This window comes from Mustela lutreola, chromosome 18 (assembly GCF_030435805.1).
Source record: "Mustela lutreola isolate mMusLut2 chromosome 18, mMusLut2.pri, whole genome shotgun sequence".
NCBI classification, from domain to species: domain Eukaryota; kingdom Metazoa; phylum Chordata; class Mammalia; order Carnivora; family Mustelidae; genus Mustela; species Mustela lutreola.
The window spans coordinates 1,316,816-1,341,930 of record NC_081307.1 but is presented as its reverse complement, the minus strand read 5'-3'; the positions used below and the strand labels follow the sequence as shown (position 1 = coordinate 1,341,930).

At 43.3% G+C, this 25,115-nt stretch overlaps 1 long non-coding RNA gene across 1 annotated transcript; it reads left to right on the top strand.

Moving 5' to 3' along the window:
* The first annotated feature begins 19,720 nt into the window (after window positions 1–19,720).
* LOC131820533 (uncharacterized) lies at window positions 19,721–24,894 on the top strand. The gene is made up of 3 exons (XR_009349675.1): window positions 19,721–19,996; window positions 22,979–23,222; window positions 24,564–24,894. It is a non-coding gene; the product is annotated as an uncharacterized LOC131820533 (long non-coding RNA).
* The last annotated feature ends 221 nt before the right edge of the window (window positions 24,895–25,115 follow it).

Below are 25,115 nucleotides of genomic sequence, written 5' to 3'. Positions count from 1 at the left end.
TGAAAGACCCGCGGATCCCCTTACCCAAGAATTCAACACTGCCCCAGGATGCAAACAGCAAGAGGTTCTTTATTGTAACGCGGGTGCCTGCGGGTGGTCAGCAGCTCCTGCTAGCTGAGCACACCAGGCTGGGGTGGTGCAGGATTTTTATAGACAGGTACATACAAGTCCCGGATGGGACGGGGCCAATTGGCTGACAATTTGAACATTTGAAAAAGGGCATACTTGGTGTTAGTGGATTGGCTTTTGAAGACCCCCTGCTTGCGAAGAAAAAGGCGGGAAGGGGAAACAAAGAGGGGAAGTTAGACCTTATTACTCAGCAGAAAGATATCCTGTCTACGTGACTATGCAGCCCCCTGCCTACGTGACTAACGTGACTATGAGGCCCCCTGCCTATGTGGTCAGGTATTAGGCCATATTTTATGAGAAGGCTATTTGCAGGGAATGCCATATCTTGCTAAGAAACAGTTATTATGAAACTACCAGCTATCATTGTGTTGGGGGAGCCAAGCGGTTACAGAAAGGCAAAAGAGCAGTTAATTAATTATATCCTAAAAGCCAAGCAGTTACAGAAAAGCAAAAGAGCGGTTAATTCATTGACACTTTGGGGAAAGGGTCTTTCACTCTCTCCTCAGCAGGGAGCCTGTTTCCTCCTCTCTCTCTGCCTGCCTCTCTTCCTACTTGTGATCTCTGTCAAATAAATAAATAAAATCTTAAAAAAAATATATATATATATATATATATATAATATAATATGCAGCCATCAAAAGAAATGAAATCTTGCCATGTGCAATGACGTGGATGGAACTAGAGGGTATGCTGAGTGAAATAATCAGAGAAAGACAATTATCATACAATCTCCCTGATATGAGGAATTTGAGAGGCAAAGTGGGGGGTGTGGGGGTAGGGAAGGAAAAATGAAACAAGATTGGATTCGGAGGGGGGCACCTGGGTGGCTCAGTGGGTTAAAGCCTCTGCCTTCAGCTCAGGTCATGATCACAGGGTCCTGGAATTGAGCCCCACATCTGCTCAACAGGGATCCTGCTTCCTCCTCTCTCTCTGCCTGCCTCTCTGCCTACTTGTGATTTCTGTCTGTCCAATAAATAAATAAAATCTTAAAAAAAAAAAAAGATTGGATTGGGAGGGAGACAAACCATAAGAGACTCTTAATCTCACAAAACAAACTGAGGGTTGCTGCGGGGAGGGGTGTAGGGAGAGGGTGGTGGGGTTGTGGACATTGGGGAAGGTATGTACTACGGTGAGTGCTGGGAAGTGTGTAAGCCTGACAATTCACAGACCTGTAACCCTGGGGCTGAAGGACCCCAGGTCAGAATTATACTATAGCCTATAAGTTTTTAACATTCTTTTTATAACCAGCTTATGCTAACTGAGAAACTGTAGCTAGCTGACGATAGGTAAGGGAGTCAGCAAGCAGCATAACAGGATAACAAATAGCGAAAATCTATGTTTAACCCAGCTGTTTCTGGCTTCTGTATAATAATGCTTCTAACGCTTTGCTAAGAAATGAAAAATTGCTTAAACCCTCAACTCTAAGGAGCAAGAGGCTGGCTGAGGACAAAGCAAAAGCTGGCGCCTTGCACCCCTCCTTCACCCGCTCCCCTCCATATGTGTAGCATTATAAATAGTTAACTTGCAGAAATCACAGTCCTGCAGGGTAGGAGTCTCCCTTGGTTTGCAAATGTCCTTGAGATTTACAACAAAGAAGTCACCTTACGTTTGATAGCAGGAATGTAACATTTCACCAGGAGAGACTCCCAATTGTCTTTATGTTAGGACCTCATTAAAGGGAAAATGGCCTTGGCTTGATAGTAACCAGGCCTTCAATATCCTGATAGTGCTTTCATTCGCATGCGTGGGCTAACCGGCCAGTTCTGCTTCTGTAAGATTGCTTTGTCTGCTTCCGCACGTGGGACCCCTGATCCACTCCACTGACGCCAAGTATGCCTGTTCAAACTATCAATCAGTCAGCTCAGCCCCTCCTGAAACTTGTTTGTCCATAAAAATCCTGCACTACCCCAGCCTGGTGTGCTCAGCTAGCAGGAGCTGCTGACCATCCACAGGCACGCGCTGACCACCCGCAGGCGCCTGCGTAACAATAAAGAACCTCTTGCTGATTGCATCCAGTGGCAGTGTTGGATTCTTGGGTAAGGGGATCCGCGGGTCTTTCAGGGCTAATAATACATATTTCTAATAAAAAATAATAAAATAAATATACAATAATACACAGTATTATTTACTACAGTCACTATGATGTACATTACATCCCCAAGGCTTATCTTATTAACTGGAAGTCTATACCACTGGACCCCTTCATCTATTTCCTCCACAACCTCGCCTCTGGCAACCACCAATCTGTTCTCTATGACTTCATTTTGTTTTGTTTTTTAGATTCCACATGTGAGGGAGATCATACAGTATTTCTCTTTCTCTGTCTGACTTATTTCACTCAGCACAATATCCTCAAGGTCCATCCATGTTGTTGCAAATGGCAAGACTTCCTTCTTTTTATGGTTGAGCAATATTCCATCGTATACACACACATTTTCTTTATCCATTCACCCCGTTGGTGGACACTTTAGTTATTTCCAAGTCTTGGTTGTTGTAAATACTGTGATACTCACTACCGTGAGTGTGAGTCTTGCTGGCCGCTAGAGCCAGGTGATCTAGAGGTATACCCTGGGTAGCAACTGCAAACCTCAGGGCATCATATGAGCATTCAAGCTCCTTTCCAGGAGATACCAGAAAGCAGAAGCGAGGTAGAGGGACAGCGCAAAGATGGTACCCATCAGCTCCATCTTTGGAGAATACCTTACTAGGCTCCAAGATCCATGTTAAATTAGATGCCTGCCCCTCAGGGCTTTAAGATAAGCAAATGAACCTCTTTCACAGAAATCTGAACCCATTTCAGTCTGCTGCTTCTGTGCTGAGTTCCAGGGTGGGTCAGTCTACTCGCGCGACTGCTTTAAGAACGGTTTCTCCGTTTGCTATAGCCTTGTGGGTCTCATGGGTGCAAGCTCTGATGGCTTTCAAAGCTGGATGTTTTGGGGTCTTGTCTCTTAGATGTACGTCTTGGAAGTTGGGGTGCCAGAAGTGGGGCTCAAACCCTTTGCCCCTCAGGGAGAAGCCTGGGGTTTTGAGTACCCTCCCAATCCCAGGTCGCTGTACCAGGGGTGGGGTTTATGGCAAGACTGATTCTTACTTCAACATAGGTTTTTTTCCTTACTCACCTAATGTGTAGGAGTCACTCAGCTAGTTGTAGGGTTTTTTCCATCTTGAATGGAAACCCCAGACCTTCTCTATGTATGTGTGTACACACACACACAAATATTCATGCTCTTCTAAACTATTTCCCATCTAGGGGCACCTGGGTGGCTCAGTGGGTTAAGCCTCTGCCTTCAGCTCAGGTCATATCTCAGGATCCTGAGATCAAGCCTCACATCAGACTCTCTGCTCAGCCGGGAGCCTACTTTCCCCCCTCTCTCTGCCTGTCTCTCTGCCTCCTTGTGACCTCTCTCTCTCTCTGTCAAATAAATAAATAAAATCTTAAAAAAAGAATAAAAAATAAAAACCCATTCTATTAAAAAAAATTTCCCATCTAAAAATATAACTTGAATGTCTTTACATAAAACACATACATTTCTATTAATAATTTATGTGCATGCTGAGTGTCCCATTGAACAGATGTTCCAAATCTTTCATAACCTATTTCCAAGTATTGGTCTCACAGGATTAGCTATCCTGTGTTTCCCCTTTACAATACTGTGATACCCCAGTAGGCTTATATGCTTAGAGGCAATAAATTACTATCTAATTCCCCTGTGACTCTGCTACACCATGACCTGTTTAGTCAGCAAGAATCAAATGTGATGATTCCCAAACTAGTTAAGGACACCTACACTTACTTTTCATTAAACACTATGTAAACCATCAAAATATGACTGCAAAAAAAAAAAAATCACTGTTCTTTTGAAAACTAACACAGCTACTTTGGAAAGATTGTATACAAAGAAATCAATAAGAAAATTTTTGCTAAGTTAGGTATGGGTGAGATGACCAAGTACCAGGCAGGGAGGGAGGGATCACAGGATTCTCACTCAATTCAGTTAAAGAAACTGAAACTGAATGCAAAAAAAGACAACATAGAAAGCTTTTTTTAAAGATTCTTTTTATTTATTTGAGACACAGACAGACAGTATGAGCAGGGAAATGGGCAATGGGAGGAGATTCCCTGCTGAACAGGGAGTCCAATGCGGGACTCCATCCCAGGACCCCGAGGTCATGACCTGAACCGAAGGTAGATGCCTAACCTATTGAGTGACCCAAGTGCTGTGATAACTCAGAAATCTAATCTGCAGGCCAGTTTCCAGAGAAAAGACCTGGCACTGTTTCAATGGAGAATAAATGTACATATATTTTTTCCAATTAAATGCTAAAAACTGTATGTACCATTCCCTAAGAGTACTTGTTTAAACTGACTTTTTTAGTTAATCAACCAAAGACTGACCCTGCTAGTGTCAGAGAGAAGGACTTCATACCAAACCGTAATTTCACAGTCATCTACAGAGAGCCACCTGCACCTTACACTGGTGACCAAATTAGCCTGGACCTTTCTCTCCTGAGACCATTTCAGACCTTACATCATAGTTATGTAGTACATCACGGGAGGGGGTCTCGGTTCATAATCCTGGCCATCCTACTCACCAACTGTATACCTTTAGGTCGATCACTTTCCCTGCCTCAGTTACACATTGTTGAAGTTCTTGAACTTCATTATGGCATTCTAAATTGTATAACTGGGGTGCCTATGTGGTTAAGCATCTGCCTTTGGCTCAGGTCATGATCCCAGTCTCTTGGGTTTGAGTTCCACATCAGGCGCTCTGCTGAGCAAGGAGCCTGCTTCTCCCTCTGTCCCTTCCTGCTGCTCCCGCACTCTCTCACTCTCAAATAAAATCTTAAATAAATAAATAAATAAATAAATCATATAACTTAGCCTCAGTGAACAAATGCTATTAGGTAATATTAATACTCAATTTACCATTTATGCATTTGTTCTCAGATAAACAAAAGTTGCATAACACATGACTAAATAACTCAGAACATCTGTGAATACTGGGTTAGGCAGCGTTTGCTGTGAAAAGCAAACCCAAACTCACAGTGCCATAATAGAGACCCATTTCACTTAACCCAGAATGGTTTTACTACTTTAGGAATGGTTTTACTTTATAGTGTAGATTTCCCAAGTATTCAAAAGAAAGTATTTACAACCCATACATTTATGGTCAACTGATTTTTCACGAGGATGCCAAGACCATTTAATGGGGGGAAAAACAGTCTTTTCGAGTGCCTACTACTGGGACAAGTGAATATCTACATGCAAAAGAATAAACTTGGAACAGCAACATCACACATACACAAAAATATAACTCAAAATGGATCAAAGATTTAAATGTAAGAGTAAAAACTGTAACACTCAGAGAAAACAGGTGAAAATCTGTATGACTTTGGATCGGGAAAAGCTTTCTTAGACATGATACACAAAGCAATAAGAAATATTAGATAAGCTGAACTTGATCAAAATAAAAACATTCATGTGTCAAAGGACACTACGGAGAACATGAAAAGACAACCCACAGAATGGGAGAGAGTATCTGCAAATCATTTGTCTGACAAGGACCTAATAACCAGAATATGCAAATATACTCTTAGAACTCAACAACAAAAAGACAAATAACCTAATTTAAAAACAAGCCAAAGACTTTTGAATAGACATTTCTCCAAAGATGATACACAGACGGTCAAGAGCACATGTCGGGATGTTCGACATCCTTAGTCATTGGGGAAATGCGAATCAAAAGCACATGCAGATGCCACGTCACACCCACTAGGACAACTATGGTAAAATAAGAAAAAGAAAAAGAGAAAAAAAAAAGAAGAAAAGTGCTGGCAAGAAGGCGGAGAAGCTGGAACCCTCCTGTATTGTCGGTGAGAATGTAAAACAGTGTGGCTAAGGCAGCAACCAGCTCGGTAGCTCCTCAAGAAGTTACACACGTACAATTACCCAGCAGTTCTACGTCTAGGGGTATGACACCGACAGAACTGACAACAGATGTTTCTGCCACAACCTGTACATGAATGTGCACAGCAGCGCTGCTCGTAACAGCCAAAAGAGTATATACCCAACGTCCATCAACTGATGAATGGATACATAAAATGTGGAAGAGCCTCTTACACAACCATAAAAAGGAATAAACTGTTACATGCTACAACACGAATGAAGTCTGAAAACATTCTACTCTCAGGTTAAAGGAAGCCAGACACAAAAGGTCACGTGTTATACAATTCCACCGATATGAGATGTTCCAGAAAAGGCAAATCCATAAAAACAGAAAGTAGATTCATGATTGCCAGGGAATAAGGGGAGGGGAGAATTGGAACTAAGAGGTTTATTTTTCGGGTGATGGAAGCATTCTGGAATTAGACAGAAGTGACGTATGTACCATATAAACAGTAAATATACTAAAAACCAGAGAAGAGTACACTTTAAAATGGCAACTATTATGCTTTGTGAATTATATTTTGATGAAAAATGAAACAACTTAAATATCAACAAGTTAAATGCTAGGATACATTAAAAAAAATCCAAAGTAACACTAATCACAGGAACAATGGCATAGCTACATGAATTTCAGACAAAGCAGATTTCAGAGAAGGAAAATTATCAGGCATAAAGAGCAGCATTACATAATGATAAAGAAATCGACTGACCAAGAAGACACAATTACCCTTAACGTATGTGTGCCTGATCAACACAGGTGAGACCCAACCTAACAGAACTGCAGGGAGAAATAAACAATTCCATTATCACAGCTGGTGACTTCAACACTTCTCCATCATTAATGGGCTGATCCAGCAGCAGGGCAACAAGTATCTGACAAATGTGGACATTCAGTCCAGACATGGCACACTTAACACCACCATCAATTACTGTACAACAGATGTACACAGACAATTTCACCCAGTAATAGTGCAACACACATTCTTCTTAAGCTCACATGGAACACTCATCAAGACAGAATAATTCTGGGCCACAAAACACAACAAATTTTTAAAAATAAAAATTATACCAAGTATGTTCTCAGACCGCAATGGAATTAAAAATCAGTAACAGAAGATAGCTGAAGAAGTCCAAAATACATGGAGATTAAATGACACACTTCTAAATGACAGGAGACCAGTCTCAACAAAATACAATGTAGCAAAATATGTGGAATGCTGCTTAAAGGGAAAATACAGTACTGAATGCAAATATTAGAAAAAAAAAGATTAAAGTCAATAATCTAAGCTTCCATTTTAGGCAACAACAACAAAATCAAATATAAAGTAAGGAGGAGCTCCTGGGTGGTTCAGTTGGTTAATCATCTGCCTTTGGCTCAGGACATGGTCCTAGGGCCCTGGGACAGCGCCCTGCATCAGAGCTTCCTGCTCAGGGAGGCTGCTTCTCTGACTCCTATTCCTCCTGCCTGTATTCCCTCTCTCACTGACTCTCTCTGTGTCAAATAAAATCATTTAAAAAAAACCCTAAAGGAAGTAGAAAAAAATAAAAATTAGAGCAGAAATTAATGTAATTAAAACCAGGAATTTTTTTTTTTTTAATCAATAAACCCCAAGTCTGTTTCTTTGAAAACATCAATAAAACAGATACACCCTTAGCCAGGCAAACAAAGAAAAAAAGGTAGAAGACATAAATTACTAATATCAGATGAAAGAAGGGAGGGCTACTGCTAACAATCCCAATCACTGTAAATTCAACCAAACATTTATGGAATACTACACAATTCTCTAAAATCTCTTCCAGAAAGTAAACCTAGAAGGAATACTTCCTAAATCATTCTAGAAGATCATTATTACCCTGACACCAAAACCAATACTACAAGAAAAGAAACTACAAACTAGTATCTCTCATGAACACAGACACAAAAATCTTCAACAAAAATTAGCAAATAAAAGCAAACACTATATTAAAAAATTATACACCAGGTTCATGTAGGATTTATTCCAGGTATGCAACATTAGAAGATGTTCAACATTAGAAAATCAATGTGATCATATCAACAGAAAAAAAATCACATGATCATATCAATGAAGGGAGGAAAAAAAACATTTAACAAAATCCACACCTCTTCATTATTAACCCTCAGGAAACTAGGAATAGGAGGACTTCCTCAACTTGATAAAGAATGTCTCCAAAAATCCACAGCTAACATGATATTAATACTGAGAAAATAGAAGACAGGGAATCAAGGCAAGGATGTCCCTACTACTACTACTATTCAATACTATACTGGAAGGCCAAACTAATGAAATAAGGTAAGAAAAGGAAACAAAAGGTATACAACCTGGGAAAGAATAAAACTTTGTTCACAGATGACATGACTGTCTACAGGAAATACAAAGACTTCACACCCCACACCCTCCTGAAACTAGTCAAGTGATTATAGCAAGTCTGCACAATACACAGTTAAAATACAGAAGTCAATTGCTTTCCAATGATGTATCAGACAAAGGGCCAGTATTCAAAATTTATAAAGAATTTATCAAACTCAACATCCAAAAAACAAAAAAAAAAAAAAAATCCAGTCAAGAAATGGACAGAAGACATGAACAGACCAAAGAAGACATCCAAATGGCCAACAGACACATGAAAAAGGGCTCCACATCACTCAGCATCAGGGAAATACAAATCAAAACCACAATGAGACACCACCTTACATCAGTCAAAATGGCTAAAATTAACAAGTCAGGAAACAACAGATGTTGGCGAGGATGTGGAGAAAGGGGAATCCTCCTACACTGTTGGTGGGAATGCAACTCTGGAAAACAGTATGGAGGCTCCTCAAAAAGTTAAAAATGTAACAACCCAACGACTTAGCAATTGCCCTATTAGATGTTTATCCAAAGTACACAAAGTGATTTGAAGGGGCAAAAGCACCCCGATGTTTATAGTCAAACTATTGAAAGAGCCCAGATGTCCATCAACAGATGAATGGATAAAGAAGATGTGGTATACATACACACACACACACACACACACACACACACACACACACATTACTCAGCCATCAAAAAGAACAAAATCTTGCCATTTTCAAGGACATGGATGGAACTAGAGGAAGACAAATACCATATAGTTTCAGTCACATGTGGAACTTAAGAAACAACAGATGAATATAGGAGAAGGGAAGGAAAAATAGAAACAGACAGGGAGGCAAATCACAAGAGACTTAACTACAGGAAACAAACTGAGGGTTACTGGAGAGGGGAAAGTTGGGGTAACTGGGTGAGGGGTGTTAAGGAGGGCACTTGTTGGGATGAGCTCTGGGTGTTGTATGCAACCAATGAATCACAAAATTCTAACCATGAAACTAAAAGTACACTATATGTTAACGAGATTGAATTTTAATTAAAAAATTTAAAAAGTCAATTGCTTTCGTATATACCAGCAATGTACAAGTGGAATTTGAAGTTAAAAACACAAGACCATTTACATTAGCATACCAAAAAAAATTAATACTTAGGTGCAAATCTAACGAAATATGCATAAGATCTATATGAGAAAAAGTATAAAATTCTGATGAAAGATAACAAGCAAGGTAAGATGTGAAGTGGAAAGAAAGTCCATAATCTTGGGTAAGAACACTCAATACTGTTAAGAGGTCAGTTCTTCCCAAACTGATCGACAGACTCAATGCAATCCCAATCAAAATGCCAGGAAGTTATTCTGTGGATACCAACATGTTGACTCTAAAATTTGGATGGAAAACTGGAAAACCAAGAGTCCCAGAGTAGTCAACAAAATATTAAAGAGCAGGGAAAAAAAGGAAATTGAGGATTGCCACCACCCAATCTCAAGACTTACTATTAAAGCTATAGTGATTAAGACAGAAGGTGCCTGGCAAAAGAGACAGGTGCTTGGAACAGAGTGGAGAGCCCAGAAAAACATCCACACACACAGGCAAAGGCAACTCAATGGGAAGGACAGTCTTCAACAAATGGAACCGAACAATGGGACATTGATAAGACAAAACAAACAAATGAAAAGAATAAAAACAAACTTTTCACACCTTTCACAAAACCTAAACGTAAAATGCAAAACTTCTTAAAGATGACATAAGAAAAAATGTAGGGATCCTTGGATTTGGCAATGACTTTTCAGATATAAAACCAAAAGCATGATCTACGAAAGAAAAAAATTGATGAGAGGGACTTTGTTAAAATTAAACTTCTCTGTAAAAGACACTGTTAAGAGAATGAAAAGACGGGATGCCTGGGTGGCTCAGTTGGTTAAGCAGCTGCCTTCGGCTCAGGTCATGATGCCAGCGTCCTGGGATCGAGTCCCACTTCGGGATCCTTGCTCCGCAGGGAGCCAGCTTCACCTGCTGACTCTGCCTTCCACTGTCTGCCTGTGCTCACTCTCGCTCGCTCTCTCTCTGACAAATAAATAAATAAAATCTTAAAAAAAAAAGAGAGAGAGAGAGAGAGAATGAAAAGACCAGTCACAGAGTAGAGAAAATATTTGCAAAACACACCCATGGTAAAGGACTTAAAATAAGAAATATAATATAAAGATGTCTTAGTAGCAACAAGAAATCAAACCTAATTTAAAAATGTGAAAAGAGCGGTGGCTAGGAAACCCAGTCAGTTAAGCATCTGCCTTTAGCTCAGGTCCTGGGACTGAACCCCACACTGGGCCCCCGGCAGAGCGGAGCCTGCTTTTTTCCCTCTCCCGCTGCCTGCTGCTACCTCTCCGTGTGCTTGTGCTGTTAATAAATAAATAGAATCTTTAAAAAAGAAAAAAAAAGGATCTGAAAAGATGCTCAACTTTGTATGTCATTAAGAAATTGCAAATTTAAACAAGGTACTATTACATATCACGTAGAATATAAAAAATCCAAAGCACTAGTAATACCAAATGCTAGCAAGGATGTGGGACAACCGAACTCTCATTCACTGTTTGGTCAGAATACAAAATGGGAGGCACTATGTGAGACAGCTTGGCAGTTTCTCACAGAACTAAACACATTCTCACTATAAGATCAGTAATTGTGCTCCTTTGTATTTACCCAAAAGAGCCTAAAACTAGTGTCCACACAAAAACCTGCACACGGATGTTTACAGCAGCTTTATTCTCTGAAGTGCCAAAACTTGGAAGCAATCCAATCTCCTTCAGTAGGTGAACAGGTACACTGTGCCACACCCACACAACGGATTATTCGACAATTAAAAGATGAATTATTAAGCCACAAGACTTCGAAGAACCTTAAATGCATATTGCTAAGTGAAAGACCAGTCTCAAAGGCTAAATACTATATGATTCCAACTCTATGGCATTCTGGAAAAGGTAAAAATTAACCAACATTTTTATTTTTATTTATTTTTTATGTCATCTCTATGCCCAATGTGGTGGCTAGAACTCACAACCCCGAGATCAAGAGTCAGATGCCCTAGCAACTAAGCCAGCCAGGTGCCTCTGAAAAGGTAAAACTCTAGACAGTCAAAAGATCCCAGGCTGAGGGGTGAGCGAGGAGGGTGCAGAGAGAGGAGAAGAAACAAATAGATGAGGTACAGGGGTTTTCAAGGCAATTAAACTAGGCTGTAAGATACCAACAGTAGGTAAATAACATTATACATTTGTCAAAACCCACAGAACTATAGAAAGAGGAGTGAACCCTAATGTAAACCATGGATTTTAATTAATACTGTATCAATGCTGGTTCATCAGTTGTAACACATGTACCACAACAATGTAATACATTAATAATAGGAGATAGTGAAGTTAGAAGAAAAATATCTTCTCTTTGTACTCAGGGGTATTTCCTATCTGAACCCAGTTCAAGTACAAATCCCCCAAAAGGCCAGAAGTTGGGAGATCACAAGAGGTGTTGGAACACAGGAAAATAAATGAGCAAACCAGACAAGCTGCAGGTAATTAAGAACCATTAACCATCAGAGAAGCAGTGACATCACTCAAAATTAAAACCAAGTAGAGTTTAAAAGTTTAGCTACTTTACTAACTAGCTGCAATCAGGGATGGCAAACAAAGACTAATTCAAAGTAACCTGGGAATTAATCATTTAAAACTTACCAATAATCTGAAATTAGTAGCTTTAATGCTATGAAAATTACATGGAATTTGGAAAGATTGAAGTTCTCTAAGCTGCCAAGAAGTAAAACACTCCTTCCCAGATACATGGACTTATAAAATCACTATATACTATCTCCACGAGAAGCAGAATCCCCAGAACCATCACTCTGTAAAGATGAGAAGTACTAAGAGGGCATATGAAATTTATGAGCTCTGCCCTGAAACATGTCCCATTTCATCGAGACAAAAAACCAAAATAGTTAAGCACTAATCTGCACACTACAGAGGGGTTGAAAGACATAGATTGTGTGAGCTCACGTATGTGTGTGTTTCCAACCATTCTTGAAAACAATGGACAACAGAGATGAATAAATGTCCCTGTATATCCCATAAATATTCCTCAAATATTTATCATGCAACTCCAGCTCTGCTCTAAGACCTGGGGACACAGTCATGAAAAGAAAAGACAAGGTCTCTGCTTTTAAGGAGCAGATATTCTAATGCAGAAATGAGAAAATAAATATGTAAACAAACATTATATTAATGAACAGTGATCAAATAGTGATTAATGAATAGTGATCACAGCTAAAAAGAAAACAGGACACAGTAAAGGTTGAGTGACAAATGGGATGTATTTTAACTTGGATGAACCAGGAAATATAGAACAATGAGTTGAATCCAAATGACACAAAGGAGCTAGCCACAGGAAGTGTGGGAAGAGTGTTCCCGCCCAAGGTATCAGCATGTATACAAAAATGTCCTTGGAGCTCTTCCCTCCAGCCCCTGCTCTCAAATCTCTGACCCAGCTAGGTGGGGACATAATCTAGGACTTGTGTCTCCCAAAACTCATTCTAAATCTTTGTTCGGTGACTAAATTATTCAAGCTTGAGAAATTAAAAACATATGCTAACAAGATCTTCCCACCATCTACAGAGAGATCATCTTAAAAGCATCATGAAATAGTAACACTGAAATTCTAAAAAACTTCTGTTCTAACATTTTCATCAATTTTATATCAAACTCCTTTCTTGAATTTATATACCCATTTGACATATTTATGAAGAGACAAAAAAAAAAAAAACCCTACATTCCGTAAATGTATTTATCCATCTAACAAATATTTGAGTACCTAATTACGCTCTGTTCCAGCTGATTTCTTCTCTTTATCTCTTTTTTCCCCTCAATTTAACACCAATCATAATCTATGTAGGCTTTTAGTTCACTTTTCAAAATTAATTTCTTGAGCTATTTAAAGGAATTATCCAGTGCTAGAGTTCTCAACACTGGTCACACATTAGAATCACTTAAGGAACTTTTTTTTTAAGATTTTATTTATTTACTTGACACAGAGAGAGAGATCACAAGTAGGCAGAGAGGGAGGGAATCATGCTCCATGCTGAGCAGAGTGTCCCATGCAGGGCTCGATCCCAGGACCCTGAGACCATGACCTGAGCTGAAGGCAGAAGCTTAACCCTCTGAGCCACTAAGGCACCCCCTCACCTGAGGAACTTAAAAACAAAAAGCCCAAAGGGCACCTGGCTCATTCAGTCACTGGAGCGTGCAGGTCTTGATCTCAGGGTTTTGAGTTCAAGTCCCATGTTGGGTATACAGATTACTTAAAAAAAAAAAAAAAAAGAAAGAAAGAGCCCAAACCCCAGTTTGTGATTAATTTGTTTAAATGTTTCAAGAAATTTGATGCTAAATGTTGTAAGACTAGTTAAATAACAAAAAGATATATTTACATAATACTTCTTGCTCTCAAATTTTGAACAAAGAACTTACTAATAATCAATAACTTAGTAGGCCAACATTTTATTTAAATAAGTTTTATGGTACTACAAAGAGTGAATTAGAAAATCAAAAGCAAGGAGAAATGGGCATGATGTGAACATGGGGAAGCAAGAGAAAGCAAGAAAGTATGTGACCAGGAAGCGAATGCTTAGCTCTGAGATCCTTCTCCGAGAGAAGGACAGATTAAAACCTAAAAAGAAAGAAAAGAAGGATCCCATGCACTCAAGGAAAGAGAAGTCCCCCAACATCCCTCCTGCTTTTTCCAATATAAACACACAGCTGGGCCGACTTACCACATCCTGGTTGGTACCGACTTTATCAACTTTTCTATTTAGGCCAAACTTGACCGGTCAATGATGGACGGGCTGTGTGCCAAGTGTACCAGTTGTACAACTGACTGTGTAATGGCTGAAACTGAGAAACCGGGGTGAAAGTATCAAGAGGCTCTAAGGATTGCGAAAGAGCCAAGACTCAAACGATTACCACGTACACACAAGACAAACTATGCAGATGACTGCTCAGTACGGAAGTAATTCAGAGTGTTACACTGTGGCATCAGCTGACCCAGACCCAGAAGATTGCTGGAGTTCCCATCATGGACATCTCTAACCATATAGACGACACTGAGCAAATGCCAGATGATGATGGAGCCCCTCACTCCTATGTCTTAATAGAGTTCCTCAGCTCTCCTTTACCAACTTTTCCTGTTGCCAGTTCATACAAGCAATTCTCCTTACCCAGTTCCTCTGTTCTGAGCTATGGCTAAAGACACTCATTTTTTTATGTTTTGAAACTGATTATCTTGTACCATTTTACTTTTTGTTGCATCTTTTTATAAATCAGATGACTGCTCACAAGACAAAAAAAAAAAAAAAAGGAATGGAAAAGATCAAAAGGGAGGACAACAACAACAAAAAAACAGTTCTTTTTTGCCGGGAACCCTTCTTACAAGTGCCAATCAGATAAACTATATCTGATGTTACATCGTCACAACTCCTCTATCATCAGGGAAAGTAGTTCACATAAGAAAATATCTCTATAAAATGAGTTCCAGGCTTACATTCCATATTTGGCTAATTAGAATTTCATTACGATGTCTGTCTCAAACTGATGCAGAAGAGAATGGAATCTTGTCATCAAGACGTGACATCGAACTAAGAACCCACAGGGTAAGCACTCAGCTCCTGTGATACGAAGACGGCTCCTGGGGATGGGTGACCCTGGGCAACAGTGGCTGACCTGCGGGCCTGCGGTTATCTGCCGTCTTTCACTCTTCCCTCTTCCTCCTCTGTCAGCTTCTATCTCCAGCCGCCGTCAACAAAGTCCACCTCAAACAGCCATCACTTCCCTCTGGTCCCATTTACCGTAGCTAAGCTCCAGGCCAGGCATCCAGATCACCAGCCCTGTGGGAACTTCTTCTAAGGTAAGAGGTGGCCCTATTGGTGAAATGCAGGTGCCAAGGCATGCAGACATTGTGCCATCTTCTGGGCTATTCTTAATGTTCTGATTGTCCCACTTCCCTCAGTTCCCACCTGTGGCCTCTGGAAAGGAACATATTACAGTAGGATTTCCAAGGACTGATGCGTGGGGGTCAGGAGATCTGGCCTGTGATTGGCCCCAACTAGCTGTGTGGCTTTAAAGGAAGTCATCACACCTCAGGCCTCAGTTTCCTTATCTGCAATCCAGGATGGACTGGAGTCTTTTCAGAGGAGCCGGCAAAGATCACATAGATAAACACCACCTCATTATACTAACAAGCAAACAGAAGGCCGGAGGCCAGTGATTTGCCCCAAGTCAGACATAAGCAGGCAGAGAGCAGAGCCGAGGATGGGACCCACATCTGCAGGTCACAGCTAATCAGCCAGCACAGTACAAACAGATCTGAGCAGCTGCTCATTCTTCCCCTTTTCCGTTTTGTCCATCAGAATGCATGCTCCCTGCAAACAAGGACACACAGGACCTGCTGCCTGTCTCAAAATTCCCAGTTCACCCAATTAGAACAGGGAGGAGCCTCAAGGACTTACCCCCCCACCCCCACACACAGTTCTTTTACCTATGGAACATGAGGGTACATACATTCACCGTCCAGAGGGCTCCTGCCTTCACTTCTCATGGAAAAGGTCATCATGTGCCTACCCGGGGTGCCAACGAAGCCACAAGTTCCAGAGAGGAACTGACACAGAGAAGTTCGAAGGAGGCAGACTGGCTCAGCACAGAAACAAACTGTCTACCAAGGAAAACTACCCCATGGGGGACTGATTCTCTTTGAAATATGTTCGAGTGCGTGGGAAAATGGTTTTTCAAGAGCTGGTGGACTGACCAGTCACCTGGTACATACAAGATCACATCCGCATTCTGACAAGAGTGGCTTGCCTGCAGTGTAGACCAGGGGCCAGAAAGACAAGGAAGGCGCATGGAGACTGGGTGAGAAGCTTCTACGGTGTGATGGCAAGGGCGCACTGCAAAGGTACGAGAAGTGATGGAAATATGTATATGGACTCAAGAGGTTTAGGAAGCGAAATCCACAGGACTTGGTGTGACAGACTAGATTTTGGAAAGGTGACAGAGTAGGAGTTGACTTCTGGTTTCCCGACTCCAGGCTAAACGGATGAAGTGTTTACCGAGAGAGGCAATAGAATAAGAAAGGTGGTTTTCAGTGGAGGAGGTGCTCATGAATTCCGTCTTGAACCTGATGAGTCTGAGGGGCCACAGACACATCCGAGAAGAAAGGTCAGCAAGTCCGATACACAGAACTGGTGCTCAGGAGGTGTGTGGGCCAGAGACAGGAATCTGCCTGACCTGCTGATAGGTGGTCATGAAGCTGCACAAAAGGTCATCTAGGGAAAGAAAGGAACACGGGGCTGAGCCCATAATTAGCATTCAGTGGCTACCAGGAGCATGACTTTGCACAGGAGACACATCAGAGAGGTAGAAGAAAGACAGGAAGCAATGCAGAGCATTTGGTCTACTGCGATGTCGAGTAAGGAGACAGAGAAAGGTCAGGTGCGCTGACTTAGAAACAGTTTTGGTAAGAACTCTTTAGTGGAACGACAGGGCCTGAAGGGTGGAAGGTGGGAAAGTCAAGTCAACCCCTGAGCACTGGCTGTGATGTGCGACAGTGACAGGGCAATACCTAGAGGTGGAGCAGTCAAGTGGGAGAGAATCAAACAGGAGCGCATGATGGGAAGGAGTGCAGGGGAGAGGATCCTCGCAGGCTCCTGGAAGGGCGGGAGGGCATGGACTCCAAGCCAGAGTGGAGACTGAACCCGAGGAGGAAGGAGAGCCCCTCCCCGTACCAGGCGAGGAGGAGAAGGGGACAAATACAAGAATGGGCTCATGATCAGCAGGATGGAGGAGGTCCCGTGGGATGGCTGCTAATTTTTCTGTAAAACTGGAGATGAAGTCATATGTTGAGATGGAAGAGGAAGGCTACATGTGATGTCAATAGCACACCCATGTAAATGGTCTAATTTATCTGTTATGCCACTTTCTCCCCTACTACCAATACCTTATGTCCTGCTTATCTTTTAGTTGGCTGTCAACCCAAAGGATTTTCATATTTCTAAGCCGAAAAAGTATGATGTTGCCAGTGCCTCTGCCCCAGGTGACCCTTCCCCATCTGCCATTCCTGCACTTTGATCACCTACCTCTTTTGCATACCTTTCCCCTTCTATTTCTCATTAGATCTCATAAACATGACTTTTTAAGTAGTCTCCTGCCACCAGTCAGCTCAAACTCAACAGATATGACCATGCAACTTCCTGCTGTAAACCTGACTGCAGCTCTACCGTGAAGACTGCATCAACGTGGACCCCTCAATGTATGCAGTGTCCAAGGTGCAACCGCAGCCCCACCCCATCTCCCTTTCTACTATCTCAGTCTCATTCCAAAATGTGCCAAACAAGACACCTATGTAGAAATACAACCGCGACAGCAAGCTCTCCACTCATTTCTGCCTCAGAACTGTAACTTAACAAAACATCTCTCTGACGGAAACACAAATTGCATATAACCTTTATCTCCAGCTCCCACATAGAAGATCAATACCACTTTACACAGAACAGCTGTTCCATGTATTTTCCTTCTATGTATGAAGGGGTCACGTTCATTAACACTACAAATTGTACATTATATTCAGAAATGTCAGAGCCTTGAAAGAATATGGAATTGCTGGCATTCTAGCCACTTTCCCAGTTTGCTCTCTTCCTATCTCTAAGTCCTACTTTAGAACTGCTATTTTGAGATTTCTATTTTCCGAAGCTGCTTTGACCAAAGGCATTCTGTCAGCTCAGAGTGAGAAAGATGGCGGGGCGAGGAAGTGCGAGAAAATGCTAGTGTTAGGCCCAAAGAAAGCCTGACGAAGTCCAAAGACAGACAAGCTAAAGAGACTTCCGTGCTTTGAGATTCTTTAAGTCTGTGTGTGTGCCTTTTCTTCTTCCAATGACCTCTCTCCTCATCACGTGTCCTTCGTTAACAAAAGGTTTCTGGATCAGAGAATTCACGCTGTGCTCTCCTTCAGACACTCCATTCAATTTACACCTTTTATTACAGTGGCTTAACATCACCATACAAGAACAAGAGTACAATATACCTTCGTCTAGGCATCCATACATATTAAAAATGATATGGCCACACCGCAGAGGATCCAGACATAAGCACTTTTAAAGCCAGAGTTTGGGAGATGTGATCTGAATGCAAGTATCAAAAAGGAACTAGCTGGTTAACCCAAAAAAGAAAAAAACATATTATGACTTGAAGCCATAAAAAAGTAAGAAATTCAAACTCTTTTCAGAATTTTAGGTACCTACAGAGCCAAAACTTTTTAACACTGAAACCAGCTACTAAATCCCAATCCTTAGAAATTAAACATATACGTTTTGATAGTTTAAGTACAGACCCAGAGGGATACAGAAAACAGATAAAGCTCCTCCTGGCTCTGATTCAAACCTTGGGACATTTTCAAGGCTATGTCTGACGAACCTTTCCTGTCAGTAAAGTCTTTTCAGTTTAAATTTCTATTCTGTAAGTTTATGTCCTACAGTTATCTGCTGCCAGCTTCAGGCTGACCTCACCAAGAGAAGTAGGGCAACTTTAGAAAAGGAGCTTGGTATGCTTTGTAGTACTGGACCAGAACCAGTAAGGACAGTGCAGTCTTTCAGATTTCCCATTCCGGGAGCTTAAGACGAAAGTCAGGCATAAACGTTAGGTTAAGTGCCTTTTTGACCCGATTCCTGGTAAGTACGTGTGTTCAGAGATGTGTTCAACGCACAGTCGCTCAGCTTCTAGGCACAAGGCACTGGGAGGCTTCTGTCAGGCCGGGGGAGCGGCGGTCTGACTGTGCCGCACGGTACCAGAGGCGGGTCCTACGGGTCCGGGGCTTTTACGTTTAGCTCAAAACCACTTGCCCTGAACTTTCAGGCCTTTTCATTCAATGTGCACGATTTCACAGGAGTGCTTTCTCCAGGATGCACCTAGCCCACCCGAGGCCAAGAGACTCACTGCGAAGTGCAGTGAGGTCCCCGCCGAGGACCCGTCCGGGGCGGGGACAGCCCAGGAAGCCCGCAGGAGAAGCCCGAGGAGAGGCCCCGGAGGGCCAAGGAGGGCAGGCCACCCACGGCCTGGCTCCAGGGAGCAGAGCCCAGGCGTGCATATTCATGAACTCGTCCTTGTCGAAGCAGAGCGAGTCCGGCCCCCTGGGCAGGTTCATCCTACTTCTCTCCATCCCGCCGGCTGCCGCCTCTCAGCACCGACCCTCGAGGGAGGAGGAAAGGTAGGAGTCTGCGCTCCCCGACGCTACCGGTGAAGCCACGGCGTTTCCACCGCACAGAAGGCACCGCTTCCTCCAACATGGCAGCGCCCCTGCCCGGCCAATGAAAGAGGACGCCACAGGCCCGCCTCCGCCTGCCTCCGCCTGCCTCCGCCAAGAGAGGCGCGCAGGCCCTACCGTCGAGCCAGCAGGTGATGCTGCCCCCGAGCTGCAGAGGGCGACACTACAACCTCGCCTACGTTTCTGCAGGGCAGCCCCGACGCTGTTGATGCCCGGTGAGCGGGAGAAGGGAGGGCGGGGAGGGTCAGGGGCGCTCCCTCCCCACCTCGCCCTTTCCCTCGGAAAATCGGCCTGCGAACCTCTTCCAGGACCTTCTCCCGAGATTGTCCCGCGGGAAGCATAGCCGTGGCGGGATGCTGGCCCTTTACTTCTGCGGCGGTTGTCCAGAGAGGGGGGCGCGTCCGGGTGTCAGGCCTCCAGTCCCGGGCGCCGCCGCTGCAGCCGCCTGGGCGCGGAGGCGTCTGTGGGAACCCGGATTCCGCCCTTAGCCCCGGCACCCACCCTCGAGCGTGGCTTCTCCCCCGCCGAGCTTGGCTCCAGCGATCTGTAGGGAGGGAGGTGGTCAGCTGGCAGCCTCGGGTCGTCTGGGCAGCTCCCAGCTCCACTTCAGCTCAGCTGCGGGTCGGCCACAAGTTTGGGTTCTCAGAGCTCTTAAAGAATCACCTCGCTACCTGCCCGCCGACAAAACGCAGCCGACAAGTAGATGTGCGAGCATGTTTATGTCCAGTCCGCTCTAGAATGGGCGGAATCGTGTGTTTGTGGCTAGCGTTGGTTGGATCGCCACACCTGCCCCCAATTTCCGAGACCCCCCCTCCTCCTGCCATCCACCCCACATTTATTTTGAGATTTTTCTTTCCTCTTCCCTTGCTCTTTCTCCCACTGTCCTCCCCTTTAGTGGGAATGTCATGGTCAAATGATGATTCATTTCTCTTTTTTTAACTCGTGAGACTCTGACAGCTCAAACCACAGATCTCACGCGCGCCCTTCAGGCTGCAGCTTTGCTGTAATAGCCCAGGCCTGGGCTGCCCCTCCCAATGCTGTGATCTCCCAGAGATAGCAGGATCAGTCCTTAGAAAGGGATGGGACACAGCAAGACAACGGCTTACAGTGAGTCTTACATTCCAGTCACTCCAAACGGGTAACTGGTCACTTTTTTTTTAAAACGTGAGTACAGGGACGCCTGGGTGGCTCACTTGCTTAAGCAGCTGCCTTCCGCTCAGGTCATGATACCAGCATCCTCAGATCGAGTCCCACATGGGGCACCTTGCTCAGCAGGGAGCCTGTTTCTCCCTCTGCCTCTGCCTGCCATTCTGTCTGCCTGTGCTCGCTCTCTCCCCCTCTCTCTCTGATAAATAAATAAAAAAAAATCTTTAAAACCTGAGTACAGAATCTGAAACAATACATTCCCTAGCAGTGGGCCTGGCAAGGCCTTGTTGAGGAAAATGTTCCCAGTCAATATCCAGAGACTGTGACAGGTAGGATGAGAGCTGGAATCTTATTTGGAGAATCAGAATAAATTGCCAGGGGAGCAACAATGAAAGTGCATTCTATGCCCTGTTGTGGTCATTTGGATATAGGGAATGAAAGCCTCATTATTTGGTCTTTGTTTGTTTACACTTATTATGAAAATTCTCAAGCATACACCAAAGTGTATGGATCCTGGCCCTTCCGAGTACTTATCACTCTGCTTCCCCAACTGTTTCATAGGCCCTCCTCCTTCTACTGCCCCCAAAGTGCCTGTATTTTTGTTTTTGGGGGAGAGGGGAGGTCTGGAATATATTTTAAAATAAATCCCAAACATCACATCATTCCCTGCTCCCCAAATACCTTGCTTTACACATCAAAGAAGGAGGAGGAAGAGGTGGAGGAGGGGAAGACTGAGAAGGAGGAGGAATGAAGAAGAGAGATTTCCCCACAGGCCCACTATGCCAGAATCAATAGGTCTAATAAGCTATTCCGATTGGCTCTGAGAGGCATGACTTTTAGCCTCTCAGAATTTTAGGGCCACAGTGCTAATAAGCGACAAGGGCAAATTCAGGCAGCGCAAACAGCAAGGCCCACACTCATCACCAAGGCACGGGGGGGGGGGGGGGCAAGGGTGCCAGACCGACGGAACAAAGTTGCCTGGGAACCCCACCTGCCCTAGAAGTCCAGATGAGCGAGTAGTTGAACTGTTTTTTTCCTTCATTGTCATTCCTTTCTGAAATTACTGCCGGCCTTTGGTAAAGACATGAACCTGAGCTTGTGCAGCCTGGGGTACTGATCTTGGGGTTGCTGAAGAGAGTAGGTGCCAACAAAGAATGAAAATCCCTGCTGCCTGTTCTCCTTCCGAGAGTCAGGAGGTGACAGTCAAGACCCCATACAGTTCACTGCCACTGGAGCCCTGGCTGTGGCAGTGGCGTGGCCCACCAAAGCCAGGAGCAACAGGCAAGACCCCAGACCCCAAATGCTAATGGAACACCCTGGGGAGGACGAAGGAAAGGCAGAGAGTCAGCGGAAACCTTCCCAAAGGACATTTCCCTCAGTTTCATCTGGGAGCTGACATTCAGCTGGTAAACACCCCTTCAGCCACACAAAGTTTGGTGACTAGCCTCTGGCCAGAACCTGCTGTGTGTCTCCCTACCCTGAACCCTTCCCAAGATCCCTACCATGGCCTCGCGATCCAGGCACTGGGTGTGTAACACTTGACTCTGCAGGGGTCCCCGGGACAGCTTTTGGTTAGTTAGTTGTCCACGCTGTTAAAGATTTGACTACTGTTACATGTTTGACTCTCGTCTTTGGTGATGGTACCTACTTCATAGGAAATAGAAGCTGGAATCCAGGAAACAGGCTGGAAGATTAAATTAAAAAGTGGATACAAAGCTTCTAATCAGAGCCAGACACAATCAGCGATCAGCTATATCCCAGTCTCTCCCCCTCTTCTCTGATCTGTACTTTCCTTAATGAGGAATGAGACTTTAAGTTGACTTTTTTTTATCTTCAAGTCTCTCTCTCTCTCGATTCCCTAACTTCCCTCTCTTGCCTTCATTTCATCCTAGAACTTGTGCCCACGACTTCTTTTCTAAGTAAATATTAACCCCCTTTGACTCTGAATCTCTGGAAGATTCTCAGTTCCCTATTTTTGCTGGCACTGTGACAGGTCCTCATTTCTCCTTCCCACTCCTCTCTATTTATAGTTTTCACATTTTTTTTGGCAGGTTGGCTACAGAACACTCAAAAATTGCAAAGAGAAATATTGTGTTCTGGAAATTCGCCCGAGCATTTTTTTCCAATATCGTCCTTATGCTCTTCTGATCCTCTCTTGAACTGTTGGACTAAAGCAGCTGACGCTTCCACCAGCAACCAGAGTCATCCTGTCCACTACTGTGGGAACAGAGGGTTTCCATTTGGAACTGCAGACTGAGCCTAAAGTCTGGTGGCCCTTTGGTGCCAGGATAGCAGGTATGGGACGGGTGGGACATGGAGGACAAGCATCATGGTAGAGGTCTCCATTCGACCAGGAAAGCTCACAATGAGCCAACAGGTCCATTTCAACATCTTCTGTATTTTCCTTATAACCTGTTTCATTCCAGAGTGGATTTGAGATCATTTAGTTTGATTCTTAAATGTTTCCCATTCCAACCGGAAACAGACTCATCCTACGGGCTCCCAAATTCTGCCTCATCTTCCTAATCAGTTAGTACCCCAAATTGGGTATGATAGTGCCAGAACATTCTTCCATGTGTATTTTATAACAGACTAGTATTTTATTAGTTTTTTTTCAAACTAATAAGAATGATAAGGGTAACTTTTTTTTTTCTTTTAAAGCATAGGCAAAATCACGAAAGACATTGAAATGAACCTAAAAGATTATAGTGTCTTCCAAGGGAAAACAGGTGTTGTCTCATGTACCCTTCTGGGCTGACCAATTCTATGGGATATTCTATGCCTTTCTTGTCTTTGAGCTATTTTGCAACTCTATAGATTGTACATAATTGATGTGGATGCAGATGATCTTGTCTAGCTATCTGTAAATGAATTTTGTCCACTGGAAGTACAGTTGACCCCCTTTCCTTTGGTAGAAGGCAGTTTTGCATCCATTTGCATTCTATTTGCATATCTATTTGCATCTATCAAAGAAAATTCGTTTAAGTATTACTGATTGTATATGTGTCTGCCTTGAGATTCTTGCTTGAAGTGGTGGTAACATCTTAGTGGTTCCCGAGCTAATGAATGAATTAAACAAAATCCCTTCAGGCATTCATCCCATATTTGTAAAATGGTCCCTATTTAATCTTTTCGAGAAAATGATACACTAGCAAACCATGACAAGATTCTGGTAAATGAAAAGTGCAATGAAATCAAATCGGAATGAATTTTAGAATTACCTTCAATGTGGCCCACGCTATGCCAGAGGCAGAGAATGAATGAATCTCAAAGACATGGCTTCTGGCCCCCAGGAGTTACAGTAATCTGTTTCAACATTGGCATGCCTGAGAAATGCATGTGACATTCCCATCAGGGTTTCCCCGGGGGTTCAGTTAACCTTTCTCTTCCAAGCTACCCTCTCTTGTAGTGATATCAACTGTGCCCTTGGTTTCAGCTCCCATTCCCTAGCCAACATCTCTCCCACTGATACACGACCATCTGTTTCTTTCCTACCCACCAGGCCCATGTAACTGACTACCTACTCATGCTATTTCACTGATGTCCCACCTGTGCCTCAAAACCCAGCATGTTCAAAACTTGATTCATCATCGTTTCTGAAAGAATGGCTTATCCTCTTTTGCTTTGTTTCTTTAGAAATGATTCTACCAATGCCAGCGGCATACACCAGAAACCAGGAAGGAATCATACAGCTGAGCCAACCTGCTGTACTTTAAAACACTTGACCACAATTCTCCAGTGGATACTCAACCCTGGCTTCAAACTCCCTTGTCTCTCCGGTGAGTTTGCTTTCCCTCTAATGGATGACCGTTTCACACCTTCAAGACTTGCCTCAACAATCCCTACCCCCACCTCTTCTGAACTATGTCACCTCACTCCCAGCTCCTGTCCTAGGGATGAGGGAGCAGAAGGCAAGCTTAGGACAAAGCAGAAGCTGGCGCCCTACACCCTCTCCCCATGCCCTATGTGTAACATTCTTCATGCACTCCTGGCTGCCCTAAAGGAAAAACGATGCTTAACTGATAGAGATCCCAGTCCTGCAGGACAGGAGTCTCCCTCCATCTACGAATGTCCTAGTGACTTACAAGGAAGGAAGAAGCTTTCTCATCAATAGCCTGACTTCCAGAGACCCACACCTCAGTTTCCGGAAGCCCTAACATCACCCTCCCCTCTATAAAATTGAGGGAG